Here is an 18,401-nt window from a genome sequence, read left to right on the forward strand (position 1 = left end):
GCTAACAGACCGAGTTGTAATAAAGGCGCTCGACTGTAACAAATTGCCCACAGGTCGGCCGAGTGGTTGACTCCATAAGCAACTAACTGACATCTAATCCAATTTGTTTGGCAGTCCGAAAACACGTTCACATTTACTGGGTTAGCAAATGAAATTCTTTCATATAGTTTTCAGTTGCAGCCAAGAGATTTTTACTTTAGTCTCATTCTAAGCAGCTTTGCAGCTTGTTTTACTGATGGCCATCCATCAAAAGCTAAACGTACTTATGTTTTTCGGATTAAAACCGTCACAGTTCATGGTATTAAAAATATGCTCAAACAACTCTACACAGGTAAAAAAAAAATAGGAAAACCTGGAAAATTTCTATTAGAAAACGCACACAGAGAGTGCAATGATTAAGCTGATTTATTTGTCAGTTTTATTTCGTGCTAAAAGTGTCAAAGAGAATATTTATAAAACTTTATTAACACTAAGTACTTACACTCGCACACACACACACGCATACAGTGGGAGAGAAACATAAACAACGTAGCACATTTGAAATGACCATAAAACACAAACAAAACAGTAGCCAAGAACAACAATAACAGAGACGAGAGGAACGTGGCAAGTTGAATGTCCTGCAGCGAGAGGCTTCTTTGGCCCAGCAAAATTTCAAGTGTTTCGACAACAACAACAGCAACAGCAGCAGAAGTTGTTGCGGGTGCGTGGCGACTGTGAAGGAAGTGAGTGAAGGAAAAAAAAAACTGGCACAAAGTGCACAAAACGTACTTAGAACATCTTTAAGTTCAACATAAAAAACTTGACCAAACATAAATCCCAACATCACAAAAACAAACGGTAAGTAAGACATATACCAAGAAATACACACAGCTATGTACACACCCACACACATGTATACACAGCAGCACACTTAGCTCGCAGGCATAGCAACAGCTCGAACTGGAGACCATATTAAGACTGATTTTGGCCGCTGGGCAGTTGGCCAGCATATTTAGGCGATTATTTATGGCCAATGGCGACGACGAGGAATTCGACACTCGGCGCGACTTGCTGGCAATCGCACAGACACAAATACGGATGGCTGGGTACGAGTATGAGACTGTGTGTGTGTGTGTGTGTGGGTGTGGGTGTAGGCGGCAGCAAACAAGCGCAAACATGAGCAGATCGAGCTGTACCACTTGCCAACTGTCTGCTGTTTATTGACGGCACAGCAACAACAACAACAAGAATAACAATAACAACAACAGCTATAGCAGGAACTTTAGCAGCCAAACAACCGACAAAAATGACAGTGAGCGACCCAAAACGGCAGCCAAGCCTCTGGACTGCCAAATGGGATCTACTTACAGAGCCAGCTATCGCCAAAATCCCAAACCCCAAGTTTTGTCCACTGGCACGACAAGTGGCAAGTGCTTGCAGCAGCAACGGCAACGGCAGCAGCAGCAGCAGCAGTTCACATGTTACATAACACACAGTGGAGCAAAAAATAAAAATAAACTGAAAACAGAAAACGAAAACGGAAAAAACCCAAAGTCAATTTTAGCTTATTACCAGCCAATGCCAATTGAATGGAGCTCTGAATTGCTGGTGAATGAAAAACGTTAACAGAGATTTTGAAAAGGTTTCTAATTTGAGCCTATTTCGTGATCGAAAAGACAGTCGACAGATATTATAAATCTGACTATTGACTTAAGCATGTTAAGTGTGTATAATTGATTGATAATGAAGAAGTAGATTAAGATGACAAGGAAGATGAGAGGCAATAGACACTGTAAGTTATTTAGCCACTTTAGCTAAGCACTCCGATTAGATCTGTATATCTTATTCAAATAAATGAAACTATTTGATTCCTTGTGCTCTGTTCGCGGAATCAACCAAAAAAATTATATTCACTTGCTTTCGATTCTTTTCGTTTGATTTTCTGCTGAGCGCCTTCGTATGAACACGCTTCTTATGAACATCGTTTAGGGAGAGAGACGATAGAAGCACACACACCAATGCATACACTCATACACAGAAGACTTTTCGCCTTCACTTAACTCAACCAATCGGGTGGGCAACAACCAGAGCGAGCCGATCGACAGAAGTCGTTGAAGAACCGACGCATTCGGTTGATCTCTGAGATTCTTCTCAGAGTGTAAGCAACGAACTCGTTAAAGAGCCAACGCGATGGGTTGGTCTTCGGGTCTTTTCTCAGAGTGTGCTAAGCTATGCTCTTTTATCTACTACATATGTGTGCATTTTTACACAAACTAATCTCTCATATCCAAGCTCCTGCAACTGTTTCTACATTTCTTTGGCTGTCATCCATTCGGGAGTACCCACTAATCGAACAATTATTTATATTATCTAACCACAATTGTGTGATCTACTGGTCATATGCTTATAGACTATAACCAATGTGTGCACGGAGAAAGACGAGCCTGTTCTCGCCTGCCCACTGGATATATATATTTTTTTGTGTGCCTCTCATATGGGTTTGTCATTTTGACAAAGGAAAACAACATTTGATATGCCAAACATGTGGAGCCGCTAGGGAGTACTTCGTGGCGCCCGCACACATAGAGAGGGGGCGAGAGGGAGAGAGAGAGAGAGAGAGAGAGAGAGAGAGATGGACGAGAGAGTAAGAGATGTCGCGCTTGTCAGTTGTTTGTGGCCGCCGTAGCAGCGTGGGCTGTCGGACGTGGCGTATGAGTAACTTAATAAATTTGACAACAATGCCGCACAAAAGCAAACAAATGGCAACAATGGCAACCAGAGTTGCCACCATTTACCGCTCGTGCTGCCGCTGCTGCTGCTGCAACAGCTACTGTTATTGTCGTGGGCCGTGTTGTTGCCTCGGCTGCTGCTGCTGCGCATTTTCAATTTGTTTTCGTGGCACTGCGGCGTGGCTTGTAAACAAAATCCGGCGGAAAATGCGAACAAGCGACGCTTACGAGGAGTCAAATAGCCAAAGAGCCAAAAGGAAATGCCATTTTGTCGCACACTGCCACCAACGCCCCCATCCCGTCCCGCCCCGCCTCCTATGCTGACTCTCTCGGCGGGGTCATTTGGCCGGCGTTGACAAGCGTGTTAAGCCGCGCTGCCTGCCCTCTCTCTCCCCTCCCTCAATCCTTTTGCCATTCCAGTCCTTCAGCCACTTTGTCAGTGTTTACAAATTGTGCCATGTTTGTTTGCGTTTGGCTGACTGTTTGCTGGGTCGGTTTGATTGTTTATTTGTCTGTTTGTCTCTGGGTTCGTGTGCTTGTGTGTGTTTTAATATCAAACATTTTTAATAAATATGCAGCGCTGACCACAAAACGCACTTTGGCTTATTGAAATTGAAACTGCAGCGCAGCACAGCGCAGCACAATAAACCAAATGTAATTCCAAACCTGTCCAAACAGGAACCTAAATTTTCCAGCTGATATAAATTAGAAATGAATGTGGCAAGAGTTGACAGACAGCAGTAGGCAGCAGACGAAAGAGACTATATTTCCAGCAACCGGTGCATCCACTCTGATCTATATATAACTATTGTGGGCATGGCTAACTGATTGACTAACTGACTGACTGTACAGAAGGCTTTGAGATGTAAGTAGCTGGTCCACTTTCTATATATAAACTAGCTGTTATATAACCTAATTGATTGACTGACTTGTGCAAAATGAAAAAAGTCTTAACTAAATTTGGCAATATGATTGAAGAAAGCAGTTTAAAATAAAAGGCAGTCGTAATATGTATTAGAAATATCAATAAAAGTGCATCATTTGATATGTAGCACTAAATTTTGCATATAATCAAAGCAAACCTATTCGAATTATAAAACTAGCCTAAAATATTTTTACAGAATTCTTTTTATTTTTCAAACAGCAATTTTAAACATTTTTAGCTTTTAAGTCAACATTTTAAAATAATGAACACGTTTCCATATTTTTAGGCATATTTTTTTTTCTAATTTTCATCTAAGTAATTGCAAAAAATTAAAAAAAAAAAAAGTTGATAAAAAACAGTAGATTCTCCCGTAATCCGTGCAATACCTGCAACATAATAACTGATGCTGCATATTTTTGCTAACTAGGTATAAAAAGGCAAAATATGCCAAAAACAAACTTGGGAAATTGTGGGTTTTACATACATAAAGCGCTTGGTTCATTTCAACATTATTTTTGATGCGTTTTCGTATATTTTTTTCGGTCCAAGCGCTGATTTGCATTCACTGCTGAAAATTATAACTCGAGGGAAAAGCAGCTTAACATAAATTTCGACGAGCTGGCTAGCTAGCTAGCTATAGTTATAGCTATAGCTACTACAGTCATAATTCGGGCTACACATTCACACACTCTCTATCACCTCTGTCCGCGCTCTGCGAGATGTGTGTGTGTGCGTGTTTATGTGTGTGTGTATAACTAAACATTTACATTTCATTAAAACTAAAAACAACATACAAAAGCAGCGAGTACGACACGAAAACGTAAACGAATACGAAAACTAACCAAATACAGACTAATATACACACACACACAGGCATGTATATACAAATATACATTTGCATAGAGAGCGAGATAGAGCAGGCAGGTAGCTGGTATAGTGGCATGTTAGCAGCATACTTTTGGGCTAGGCAAAATGCCTTCGCTACCCAGTCCGCATTTCGCAGCAACTACACTTAGCGAAAAACAAACAAACTTGACGGAATTGATATGCAAAAAAAAAATTAAACCTATAATTAAATTATTAATTTTAAAGCTCGAATATATTTATTCCAAGAATTTTTCAAACTTAGCTAATCAGTCAATAATATTATACTGATTAAACTTTTTATAAACTTTTTTGTGTATTTAAAAATTATGAATTATTTGCACAAATATTTATATTTATGTATTTCTAATAAAAATTAAGTATAAGAAACTTTTACAATTCTTCAGTTAACCCTCGTAATATATTCGCTTTCATGGAAACTATTTGCCTCATGTAAACTGCGAGTCCCAATTAGAAATTTATGAAGCAAACCAACGGCAAGCAAATACTAACCGTAATGAACTGAATTTTTTCTCCAAGTGTAGCAACTAAAAAAAATGTCCTTCTGTCGTCCGTTGCTGAGCTCTCGTAGTGTGCAAGGTGAGTGCCACTCGAGAAACTGCCGGCTCTGAGCTACAAACTGCGAGCTCAGTGTGTGAGTGTGTGGCTGTGTGTGTAGATATGTGTGTGAGCTTGTGTGGGTGTGTCTCTGCATCATATCGCTTTTTAAAACACACATACTTAACTCGACGTTTTTCACTCAACGAGCTTTTACGTAGCGGCAACAAAGTGTAGAAGTGCAACAGCAACAACAACAACAACAATACCACAGCTGCCTCTCATCTCTGTCGCAGTTTTCGAGCATACAGCTGTGTGTGTGTGTGTGTGTGTGTGTGTATGTTCAGGTGTCTCTGTGTGCGGGAGGGGGTTATGTTTTATTTTCATACGCAAAAAGTTGGCCAGCATCAGTCAAAATGGAATGTGGTTCATTTGGGCCACTGTGTTGGAGGAGCGCGCTGAGTGTAGCGAAATAAATAGTATATTTTGCCCGAGTGCCACTCATGGAAATTGCACAAAAAACAACGCAGCAGCCAAGCGAGACCTGCGACCTGAGTCCTAGTCCTATGGTTCAGGCTCAGGCTCAGGCTCGTCTTCGCCGTCGTCCGTTGTCCGCCGTCTGTCGTCTGTCGCTCGTGTCCTCGTCCTCGTCCTCGTCCTGTGCCTGTGCCTGTGCCTGTGCCTATGCCAAGTGCCAGTCAAATATATGAATTGGCCGTCGAGCCGAGTTCTTTTACAGCATAATAACAAGAAGTTAACTGTGCCCGTGCACATGCAACTGCAGTAACTCTGACCCAATTGCTGCCTTTGTTTTTCTGAATAAACACACACACACACATACACATTCACACATATACACTCACCAAAAATGCAGTCTAATTACGCCTCATGTTTAACAGCTCTATTCAATTAGAAGTAATGCATGCTCCCAGGCCATACCTGAAATCGCAGCACTCAGCAAAAAAATAAGGCCTGCAATTGAAAGTGCTGAACGCGCAGATGCCCTGTAAATAGCAGTTGCTTTGAAGCATATATAGCCTGATGCAAGTAGCAGCCAAGTAGATACCCTGTTATATGCATTTTCTATTAAGTTCATAAACTAATTCCTCACCTGACAACCATTAGATGTGAATATTAAATGGTCGACTATCAAATACCCTGTGAGAGAATTATTTCTATAGTAGATCAAGAGGATGGACTGTGAAAAAAGTTATAGAAAAAGACTGAATTATGATAGCGCCCATAATGAATGTTTCGAATAGATTAGTTCACTCTGCAGCTCTTCTTCTGATACTCTTATGATATAGCAGTCAAAAATGCTCGACTATCAAATACCCTATATAAAGCTATTAAATCAATATATGGAAGCTGCATAATTCAGTCTTTTTCTATAACTTTTTTCACAGTCCATCCTCTTGATCTACTATAGAAATATTTCTCCAATTTCTTTATACAATAAGAAATAATTTCAATAATTTCTTAAGCCCCACTCAGCTACATCTCTCACCAAACCTCACACATTATGTGACACATTTATAATACTCTTTGCCAAAGTTCGATTAGTGAAAAACAAGAAAAGGAAAAATTCTGGTCACATTGCATGGGGCGTGCAACGTGCCACAGACATTTGTAAGCTGCACGAAATGTTTAATTAAAAACTAAAGCAGCTGCCGTTCGGCTGTTTACACTTTTGAGTTTGCAGTTTCCATTTTGGGGCCAACGGGTTCGATTTCCAATTGTGCAGCATAAACGCAATTTGTATTTTTCGCATTTTTCACAATTTGCAGCATTTTTCCTCTATTTATTGGGTGCACTCGTTGAGGATTTTCAGTAGCTGTCAGCAGCTTTCCACGTCGGCCACTTCGCAGCATATTGAATGCGAAATACTCTTTCTTCTGCTTGTAATATAAATGTTCGGCCATAATTGCATGCTTGTGCCGTAATGAGTTAATCTGGCTGGCTCTTGATTTGTTGCATGACCTGCCCGGGCCGGGTCGGCCCGTCTCGAGTCTAGACTGGCCTGGTCTGGACAAAGCTGATGACGCACTGCTAATGACCGCTCAATCGGTGTGAGGTAAGTGAAACGCGCCAAGGCGCTGGCACTTAGCAGCCAATAAATTGTAATTCGACACGAGCTGCAAGCGACAGCAGCAGCAGCAGCAGCAGCAGGAGGAGGAGGAGGAGTAGAATCTCAGTGAGGACACACGCGTTCGCACTTTTCTTTTGCCTGTGAAATGGAAAATTAATTCGCAAACGATTCTATGGCAGCTGCAGTTAGTTGAAGCCTTGCAGGCGCCTTTCTTACTTGACTCTGCCTCTGAGATGTCACACACACTCACACTCACACAGAGTTAACACCCTTTTCGCTATGCCATTTTTATATTAGTTTCATTTAGTTTGCTTTATTCTACACACACACACACACACCCATACATAGTGCTCGCTGTACGTTTTTATCACACGCCCACGTTGCCAGCATACAAGTGGCAAATAAATTCATTAGTGGCACAAATTAGTTGCATGCAGCAGCAGCAGCAGCCAGCTAGCACGACTCGAGCCTGGGCGTCCAGGCCAAGGCGAGCGACACTAAAGTGCTTTCAATTTCAATTAAATTTGCTACACGCTGCAGTCGCAGTCGCAGTCGCAGTCGCAGTTTGCTTTGGACTAGCCCGCCTCGTGGCAAATTCAAGCTGCTGCTGCTGCCGCTGGTGGTGCTGTTCACCCACCCCTCATCAATTGCGTGCTGACTCAGGGGCACACTTAAAGCTTGTTTAAGCGCTCGTTCCGTTTCATCTGATGCTGCTGCTGCTGCTGCTGCTGCTGCGGCCCCTGCTCCTGATGCTGCTGGCCAACCCGTTTAGCCCAGTGCGCTGATTATGTAATCAAAGTATTTGCCAGCTAATTTATAGCCGCTGGCCTTTGACCGGTCAGTCGCTGCGTATGCGCAGCATTAAGCTGCTTAATGTGTCGACCAGGCCAAGATAGACAGCACCACTGCGAACCACGTCAGCAGAGTGTAAGTGAAATCAGATACAGTCAACGAGAGTGAAATTGAAATTGGTTTAAATTTAGCACCAAATTGCTGTTGATAACAAAGCATTTCGTAACGAACTCGGAAGTGAACTGAAAGTAGAAAAATAATAATCTGAAACTTAGAACTGGGACGAGCAGCCAAAGGCAAATTATTTTTAATTAATATTTTTTCCACGTGCATCGAAAACGTAAGCAGAGATAGTCTTACTCTGTCCGAGTAGCTCGTGGCGTATACGTGATTTCTATATCTATGAAGTAAACGACAGGAGAAACTGATGTAAGCAATTGAGTAACTATGGATGTCTAGATGGGTAGAAGAGGGCTGAATATAGTTATATATAGATATATACATATATATTGTCTTTTATATTTTCTTGCGTTTAAACTAAAATAAAGTCGCATAATTCAATTGAATATTCTTAAAATTTATTGTAATCAGCTTATGCTAAAAATTTTTTTTGCAAACTCTCGCTCTCTCTAACCGGGATTAGAGAGCACTTGCTACCGCTTAACGTGCAGATTTTCAACGAAGACATTTCGATTTTGATTTGCCAAGATTTATGATGAATTACAGCAAACCTAAGCGCTGCTAGATTTATATGAATCATATGGGAGACAAAGTGAACTTAGAGCGCAATTCAATCATCATCTGTTGCTCATATTACAATACTTTGCCTGACAAATATCAATATTTGGCTTAGCCCTGTGCAGCCGTTAATCATGCGAGTAAAAAGGGCTAGAGAAACTGAAAAGAGAATGTATACATACATATATATGCTGAATGGAGCCCAAGTCAAGGCCGCAGAGAGCACAAAAATTGCGGCACATTTGTCGCACATTTGTGCGGTCACAGTTGATCCCCGAAGTCATCTATCAGCAGCCAAGGGCTAGGCCACCTAGAGCCCGACAATTGGCAAAGGAAATTACAAACATGTGTACGCTCATTCATATACATATCTGCACATGTACGATGTATATGTATGTGTATCTGTGTGCATGTGTATTTATATCTGTTTGCTGCCTACTTCCCGCTCATTTGTCAATACACGTGCGCTGTTTCCTTTTCCGCTTTGTGTGATCCAAGTAAGGAAAAAAAAATGTTGCCCACCAAAAAATATATGTATGTATGTATGTATGTGCCAGCAGCACAACAAAGCCGAAGTCAACGAGGGGAAAGCGGCGTATACGTAATGCGGATAAGGCAGGCGAAGAAGGCAACTCGAGCTGGCAGCCGGGGCAGCCAAGCCGTTTGGCGGCTGTTAAATGTACTTTAAATATCACTTAACGCATTTAGCCTTGATTTCGAAGCCCTGTCATTTTATCTTCATACATTCGTCTATGCTTTTGCATACGCGTATTTATTTATTGGAGCGTCCTACTCCCCGTGGGCAATATTTGGCACGACCTGCACGCGCCTATTCCCAGCCGCATAAAGCGTCGCTTTGAAGACGCTGGCGAGAGTGCGCTTGCAGCATGTGTGCGCCATTAGGCAACTAATATTAAATTCAATTCAATTTCGCAGCTTACAATTTTTTGATGGCCATATAAGTAAGTACAAAAGAAATTAAATTCCGCATTTTAATGAGCCATCAAAAAGGCGCACAGAAAACATGAATAAGTAAACCAAAAATGGATTTCACATGCACCAAGCACTCACATCTCTGATATCCTCTGCCCTAATTGCGTATTAATCGTAGATACCCTACAGAGATAGCCTACAGGGTATTGGGGAGATTGAAAAGCAGAGCTAACAAAAGCCCAAATGCTTAAAGTTACTTTAAATTTAATTAGAACTTTTTTTGGGTATTGTTTTTTTCTCTTTTCTTTTTTTTTTGTGCTTGAAGAGGGAAGCTGAGCTCCCAGCGGACCAACTGTAAATGAAAATTGACGTAACGCAAGTTTATTAAAATGCGATTTGCATAAGGATGTGGCACACTGGAGCCGGTGTAAGCTCGCTCCAGCTCCGGCGTCACAGGAGTCAAATGTAAGGCCGAAGCGGAGCCAATGAATTTTAAATATTTTCACAGCTCGCCGACACGCCTCGACTCTGTTACACAATCGTAATCACAATCACAGTCACACACACACACACACACACACACAGTGGGGTAGGTAAAGCCAACCGAGCGCATTAATTTTCGCTTTTTCGCCTTTCACACGCATTTTATTTGCGTTCAAAACTCAATTAAAAGTAGCCACAGGTTCAGTTCCCGCTCACTTGACCTTTGACCTGACAGGCTTCAGCTTTTTGTTTGGCCCTTGACTTTGCTTCCCCAACTGCGGACAATTGCTGAATCGAAAACTGTTTAGCATATTATTAATGCTGGTAGTACGAGTAGAGCTAATGGATGCCAAGGTGAATTGTTGATGGATATAAATAATGTTAGTATAAATATAACTGATTTATGATAGTATGGCCTATAAGTAAAGCAGCTATAGCTATAATGAGTTTGGTTAGCCTGAATAAAGTTTGTTCTTAATACTATTTATAGTTAAAGCCTAGGCCAACTATATACACTTAAATAGATGTAGCTGTAGTCGGCTACTTTTCTCTCAGTGTACATATCCCTGGAATACCTCACTCGCTCGCAGAGGACTCTCAGCTGACAATGAGCTGCAAAACAAAGCCGGTTTTATCTTCATTTGCTTTGATTGCAGGCGTCAATTTAATTGAAATTCAACGGATTTTTGCAGTCAACCACAAAATTGAAGACAAAACAGGTGAACAACTATATGAACGAATTCGAAATGCCCTAAGGTTGCCAAAGTTTGTATCATAAAAAATTATACGCATGTAAAAGTTTTCACAATTTTACAGAATTCTATTTATCGCTTTTTTCATCCATGAAAGTTAGCTGGTTTTAGCTTTTGGCTATTGTAGCTCACCTTTTGACATTTTCGCTTACACCTGCACAAAAGTCAAATAAAATGAATAAACTAAAATGAAAGGGCGTTTGTTCAGCGTCAGCAATCAATGGAGCTCTGTGGCACTTTTAATTGCTATGCATAGTTTTATATAGATGGATAGTTGGATAGTTCCGAGCTGAGTTTTTCTCTTTTTAATTTGACGATATTCTTTTTTCAGCATTGGCATTATTGCACATGGCACGCCTCCTTTTGCACATTCGCATTGGCATTCGCATTCGCATTCGCATTCGCATTTAGTGGGGCAGCAGCAACAATTGATGCCACTCGTTCGCCAACAGCTTCCTGCCACAACAATGATGCGGCTCAGCCGCTCTCTACACGCCCCTCTCTTTCTCTTTGTTTGTCTCTCTCTCTCTCTCTCTCTGTCTCACTAGTTATGGTTGCCTCGAGCTTTTCAATGGCACAAACGGAAACTGTGCTTCCAATATTGCAATAAAAATCAATTCACAGGAAGGCAGCTCAAATTGAAGTTGACCGAACGCCTGATATTAGAGCAATGCGAGAACCACACACACACATACACTCGCACACACACACACAGATATGACAAGTGTCAGCAGCAATAACAAAGAGAGAGTGTGTGTAAGAGAGAGATAGAGAGAAATAACTGTGCAAATGCATCGAGCGCTTTTAATAAATAAAATAAAACTTAAATTGAAAATTGTTGTCATCGTAAATTGATAATAATTATTTTTAATTGCATGCAATGAGATGTTGTTGTTATTGCTGTCGTCGTTGTTGTTGTAGTTGTTGTCGTTGTTGGCATTGCTGGCCGTGCAAATTGCATGCGATAGAGCCACACAGTGCAGCCATTGAACCTGGCTTGAAAGCGAAGGCTGGTCCTCCATTGGCCACATCACACATACGCCGCGTTTGCCAAGCGCACATAAAAAAGCCATTAAGCAAACAACATTAAAATTAACTTAAATATTGAATACACAGTAAATAGCTGAAACGCTTTTGACATATTTGCTTAATCGCATTTTCCAAATGCAAATGCAAACCCAAATGCTAAAAATACTTCAATTTACAATGTTTTAAAATGCCAACAAAAAAATCTGGCGAATGGCGAATGTTTTGCATATGTGAAATGAATATAGGAAACAAATTAATTACAATTTGAATTAATTTTTGATTTCGTGTTTTTACATATTTATCTTGGCGTTATTATTTGAACTGAAATTTGTTTGTAAATATGCTAAAATTTTATGAGATTGTTTAGCTATTGGCTCTTGTTCTCAATCAATTTTTGGTCAAGCGAGCAGAATTGAATTTGCAGATTTGTTGTTTGCCTTGTTTGGCGAATTAAAATTTCAATTAAAATTTGATTAAACAAGGTGAGACGGAATCTTTGCATTATTTGTCTATGAATTTGTATCTTTCAGATACGTTTCCATCTGTCTGTGTGCTCGTGCAGATGTCAACAGCTAATCATTTGCATTAATAATTTCAGTTCAAATGCTCTGCTATTTACCTGTGGCCTGTAATTAACGATAAGGCCGTCCACACTCATGTGACATCTGAAGCATTTGCAAATGGAATTTTTGCATGCGTCAAAAGACAAAATTGTTTAAACAATTTGTCAGCTTGGCATATGCAAATATTTGCTGAATGTTGCTCGCCTGCGGCAGGAAATCGATTGACTTTGCCCTGCCCTAACGCTCAGCCAAAACGAACTTTGGTACGCACTCTTGCATATTTAATATAAATCCATCCAATTTATAATACTAATTGATTCAAGGCAACAGCAAGAACAACAACGGCATTTTATTGAACTTCTGCCAGACAATCAAATGTGAGTTATGTACAGCAAATTATAGCATAAATAATAAATTAATTAGAAATATAAGGCGCAATTGATTATATGGGCATACACTGAAAGAAAATCGATGTAAGGGGGAATATTGGAATTGATGATCGATATGTAAATAAATATTTTTTTACTAAAAATATTAAGTGAATAATTATATTTTATATATGTAAATTTACCCAACATTTTTTTATATATTTATTTTGTTCAACAATATTTTAATTTAATTTTGTTAACCTAATTACATTTATATTTTAATCCAAAAATATTTCACGCTTACTTACCCAAAGCAAAAAGTTTGTGGACCAAGCAAATGTCGCCTTTAGTTGGAGCTCACGTTGGATTAGTTTTTTTTTTTAATCTATCGCTTTGGCAAGTCTTTTGCGGGGCTCAATAAATTAGCAGCTACGTCAGCCGCAAATCCAGTGACAATGACTTTTAGTTCCCAGTTCTCTTGGCTATGCCGCACACACGCTCGCTCTCACACACACTCACTCGCACTTACACACACACAAACAAGCACACGGAAACGTGGCAGCGTATTAAAAACTCATTAAGCAGACTCTGTGTGTATGTTTTTTCTGCTTTTGCTTTCAATGTGGGTTTTTCTATATGCGTTCTCTTTTATTTTTAATTTATGCAAATATCGACCGGGACGCAGCGCGTGTGGAGCTGCCAAAAAGTATGCTACGCCGCTGGCCAACTTGCAGCGAAAGTAAATCGAATGTCAACCGCACTCGCACTCACAGTCACAATCGCACGCACTCACACTCGTACTCTCCAGCACGCAGTTGATCAAAAAGCGTGTCGTGAGTGGCGTGAGAGTCCAGCACGTGCTAAACGTGACCTATGCCAAGCGTTAAATTCATGCGAAATATCAGCCTGAAGGATGCCAAATGGTATATGCCAAACGGCTGAGTTAGCGTTCCGATTGCCACTGCGTGAGCGACGTCTTCGAGCAGCAGGTAAAACGCTTCACACACACCAATCTACCCAAATACATACACTTACTCACACACACACACACGTGTCGACCAAATCCGCTTAAGACAAACTGACGACTGATTCTGTGCCACGCAGCGCAATGCCCCAAGTTGGGGCAACTTGGCCCCAAAATTGTGTGTCGGCGTCGGCAACGCTTTTGTTGCTCGGCAGCCGCCGTTTCGGCTTGTGGGCGACAGCGAGTTGGCGAGAGAGTGAGAGAGAGGGAGCGGGGCATGTGGCAACAGCACCCGGACCTGGGACACTGGCGAAGAGCTCGTGCGAGCATTTAAGAGCGCGTCTGTTCCATTGCCATTGCGTTCCGCAGTGGCGCAACTGGTTTCGCCTGCCCCTCTGCCGACATGGAAGGCACCCAAATGTGTGGCATTGGAAGCAGTATCCCTCTCTCTCTCTCTCTCACTCTTACTCCTCTTACTCCGCCGCTCTGCCTACTCCTTATCTCGCGCTCGCTCCGGCTGCCGGCGGGGGCCGCTGTTTTATTTGCCCAATTAAATGCCACATATGTCATGGACTACTCAGTGCTCGACCTCCTCCCACTTGCCGCATGCAGTTTTTTTAATTAATCATTAATAGGAGCCACGCTCCGCTGGCAACCAAAGCCAGAGCCAGCGCCAGCGGCGCAGTTGGAGCCGGAGCCAGTGCACGAGCTGGCACTGGAGCCTAGTGGCATAGCCAAAGCAGATGAAGACAGCAAGCCAGGCAGGCAGGCAGTCAGGCAGCCCCTGTCCCAGCTGAATGCCAAATTGCAGCCTTTGATATGCCCGCTGGAGCCCACTGCGACCCCGACTCTGGCTTCAGCCGCAATTAGCGAGCAGGCGGAGCGGCGCAACAACAACAACAACTGTGCAACAGTTGCGTCAATTCCAATTCTCACAAGGCACGTCCCAGGCCGCAGCGAATGCCAAATGCAATAGAGTCTAGTTCTACGCGTCACATGAAAAGACGGAAATAACTAAAAAATACAAAACGAAATTAATTTGATTGACGGACAGCTGCCCTGTATATTAGCTGACAATTTGAGAAAAAATATATATATTTGGAGTAAAAGAAATGTTGAATCATTGAATCTTTACCGACTGCAATGGACTCAAGGGAAGGAGAGACAAAAGGAGTAGACGAGGGAGAGAAATAGATATACATTGATGGAGAGAGGGAGTAGATACAGAGAAAACAATATATATAGAGCTTGACATAGAGATAAAGTAATAGAGTAATAGAGAGATATAAAGCTAGAGACATTGTGAGATTGAGTTAGAGAAAAATTGAAATGGAGAAATATAAATATAAACATATAAAAAGGTTTCCATTCCAATCAGAGACTGATAAACGCAATCAGAGAAAAATATATAAATATATATGGATATAGAAATTGAGAGAAACAAAAAGGCAAAGAGAATGATAGATATATACACACGCAGAAAGAGAAAAAAATATTTGTAATGATCAAAGTGCACAGACCACAGCTCAAAGCTCTGTGGCACAATACTCTAAGCAATAAAAAAGTTACAGGGTATTAAAAAATGGATACACTTACCTACAACGACACTTCTATGCCCTAACAAAGAATTAAACAAAATAACAACAGATATAAATATATATAGAAGAAGAGATATATATTCTCAATTGATATACATACATGTATGTACTTATATGCACGATCTATTGCATTATGCAAGCATTATCACTTGCCTAGGGGCAATCGGATCTTACTGGAGCTGCTCAGGCATATAAACACGCTCATTGCATTTGGTTGTCCTCCGTTTCTCTGGGGTCTCTCAGGCGCTGGCAGCTGTAATGTAACAATTGACCCGCGGGTCGTGTCTGCCACGACACCCGGCCACGCCCCCTGTTCTGCAGTGCCAGTGCCACTGCTGGGTCGCTGCGTTGCACTGTTGCAAATACAATTTGCTGCACTCGGTCGAACACATTCCGATTTCGCATAATTTTATTGGGTCTCGCATGACTCCAGCGACGCCAACGATGACGACGGCGTTGACGATGGCGGCGACAGCAAACAGAATCAACACAACAGCTGCTCCACGCCGTACCTCCGGCTCCCATGATAAAATGCGATTCCCCAATGCATTTTTGTAGGCGCTGCACAGGGAGGCATATGTCAGCAACAGCAACAGCGACTACGACAGAGGCGGAGGCAACTCCCTTCAGAGAGGGCACTTATGCTTTGCATATGCAATCGGCCACATAATCAGGCGGGCTGCCAGCTGCGAGCTGCGAGCTGCGGCAGCTGAGCGCGGGATTTGGCATTGCAAAAATGCTAATTAGGCGTAATTCGCATAAAATTCGCCAAACATTTGCTGTCATTGGCAAGTCGAGGATTCAGCTCGGATTGTCAGCCGTGCCCTAGCCGTGCCCTGGCATGGCCTGGCCTGGCCTGACTATGGCTTTTGATTTATGAGCAGCGACTGCTATCAACGGGCGCATCAACAGCGCCAATCGTCAGCTCATCCGTCATCACAGACCGCACCCGGAGATGGAAGCAGCCTCCACGGCTATTGCTGCTGCTGCGGCAGTCAGACTGATAAATTATTAACTATGTGGCATGTAGGTGTACATACATATGTATGCGTCTATATGTGTGTGTGTCTGTTTGATTCTGATTCGGATTTGCTTTGCTAACTGTGATTTCTCGCTTTTTTCCCCAATAAGAAACATGTGCTCAAATGTGCTTCAGATCTTACAGCGTTTCATTAAAAATTTATTTGTTAATTTGTCTTAAAAGCAAAAGCATAAATATTGTGCATTTCTGTTTTATTCTAGTAATAATTTCAGGAATATGTGTTCTTTTAATAAATAATTTATATATTAAATATAATATATTGTATATTAAAAACGAAAAGTAATACAAATCTTTTCTTTACAGGTAAGTCTCCTGCCTATAAACTACAACAAAAATGTGAGTTAAGCTATATTTACAATAATATTCTTAAAGAAAATAGAAAACTAAAAGCAAACATATTTAAATATATACCAGCACATTTTGCAGCTTATTCAATTAAATTTCTCTTCAAACTGAAATCAATAAAAAGCCAATATGGAATATAAATTATAATATTTTCAGCAAATACTTTAAGTAGCCTCAAATCTGCTGTATGCCAACTGCGCATCCTTGACCTTATTAAGCATAAATCTTTCGCACTGTGCCGCAGCCCGAAACAGCAATTGGGTTAAGACAAGACCTGTTTTAATTAAATGGTTACGTTCCTCGATCAAACTGTGGCAGGCCGAGCCGGGCAGCTGCAGGAGGGGCAGACCGAAGTAAGACCAACATTACTCAATTGAGTTTTGCATAGTTTGGGCAGCAACAGCAGCTGCGGCTAACGATGCGCAGCAGCACCGGCTCAGCTCAACTCAGCAAGGGAGGGGCGTGGCGGGCAGCTGGGGGAATGACGCGCCCAACTATTGTCAAGCCGAAAAGTACTTTCTGCTTTGTGCGCCATTGTCATATCCGGTGTGCGTGGCGCTGAAAGGATTTCAATGTCACATGGAACAGTCGTCCTCGGGATTTTTTGGGCCATGGACCGGCGCGATACACATTAAGCCACATTTTCGCGAGCAACGCGGCAAAGCATCGCACTTTTGTGGTCAATTAACTGCGCCGCTTGTTGCTGCGCGCTGTTGGCTCAAGTTTTTGCTGTTGCCCATTTTCGGTTCTGTCTCTGCTTTCCAATGAATTTAAATCGGTCCACTGTGGTTGCTTGGCCCCTCCAGTGGCATATTTTGGGGCCGAGAAACCCGGCTCACACGTTGTGACAACACCTGTCGCCGTAAAAATGCTCAACAATTTAGCTAATGACTTCTAAAGGTGATGGGCGGACCTTCAGCCCGGACTGTGCTGTGCCCTGCTCTGCTCTACTGTGCTCTGCTGTGCCGTGTTGCCTCGCTTCACTGTAAATAGCAAATTAATTATATGCCATGCAGCGAAATTAATCAAGTGTTGCGGTGCTCAGAAACCAAAATCAACTACACTTTCGACCTGAACTCTATTTAACCCCGAAACAAGCCAGCAAAACCAGACCCCATCCACAGCTCCCAGCGCCCCCCTCGCTCACGTCCGTGGCCCATTTCATTAATCACGTTCAACACTTGGCCAGGGCTTGAAACAACGGCCAAAGCATGTTGGCCAAAACGTAAGAGAGCGCGGACAGGTGAGCAGCTGAACAGGTGAGCTGAGCGGGCCTGGTAGTGTAGGTGTGTGGGTGTGTGGGCGTGGCCAAGAGGACAATTTGAAGCTCACTTGTGGCCAATGTCAAATGGTTTTTGGCTGTTCGTAAAACGCTTCAACTTATGATTATTTATTATTGTTTAAAGTGTGAGCTGAGGTGTGGTGGTGCAGGAGGAAGAGACAGCCAACTAAATGCTGTCGTTTTATGTGTTGATAGAGGATACTAGATGTAAGGTTGAGGTTACTGAGGTTACTGTATGTGTCAGGTTACTGTACGTAACTAACTTTAATAAGAAAAAGAACCTAACCTCACCAACTATAACATGCTGCATCCCAATGGCCCCCTTAAGTCGTATCAATTTCCATAACATAGTCCAAATAACTCAA

At 41.9% G+C, this 18,401-nt stretch overlaps 1 long non-coding RNA gene across 2 annotated transcripts; it reads left to right on the plus strand.

The window, feature by feature from the left end:
* The first annotated feature begins 400 nt into the window (after positions 1 to 400).
* LOC116804310 lies at positions 401 to 1,520 on the plus strand. Of its 2 annotated transcripts, none has more exons than XR_004364276.2 (2): positions 401 to 840; positions 906 to 1,520. It is a non-coding gene; the product is annotated as an uncharacterized LOC116804310 (long non-coding RNA). The 2 variants fall into 2 exon arrangements; XR_004364275.2 differs by having other exon boundaries at positions 909 to 1,520.
* Positions 1,521 to 18,401: the final 16,881 nt, after the last annotated feature.

The sequence above is a fragment of the Drosophila mojavensis genome, unplaced genomic scaffold (genome assembly GCF_018153725.1).
Source record: "Drosophila mojavensis isolate 15081-1352.22 unplaced genomic scaffold, ASM1815372v1 contig_74, whole genome shotgun sequence".
In the NCBI taxonomy this organism is placed as follows: domain Eukaryota; kingdom Metazoa; phylum Arthropoda; class Insecta; order Diptera; family Drosophilidae; genus Drosophila; species Drosophila mojavensis.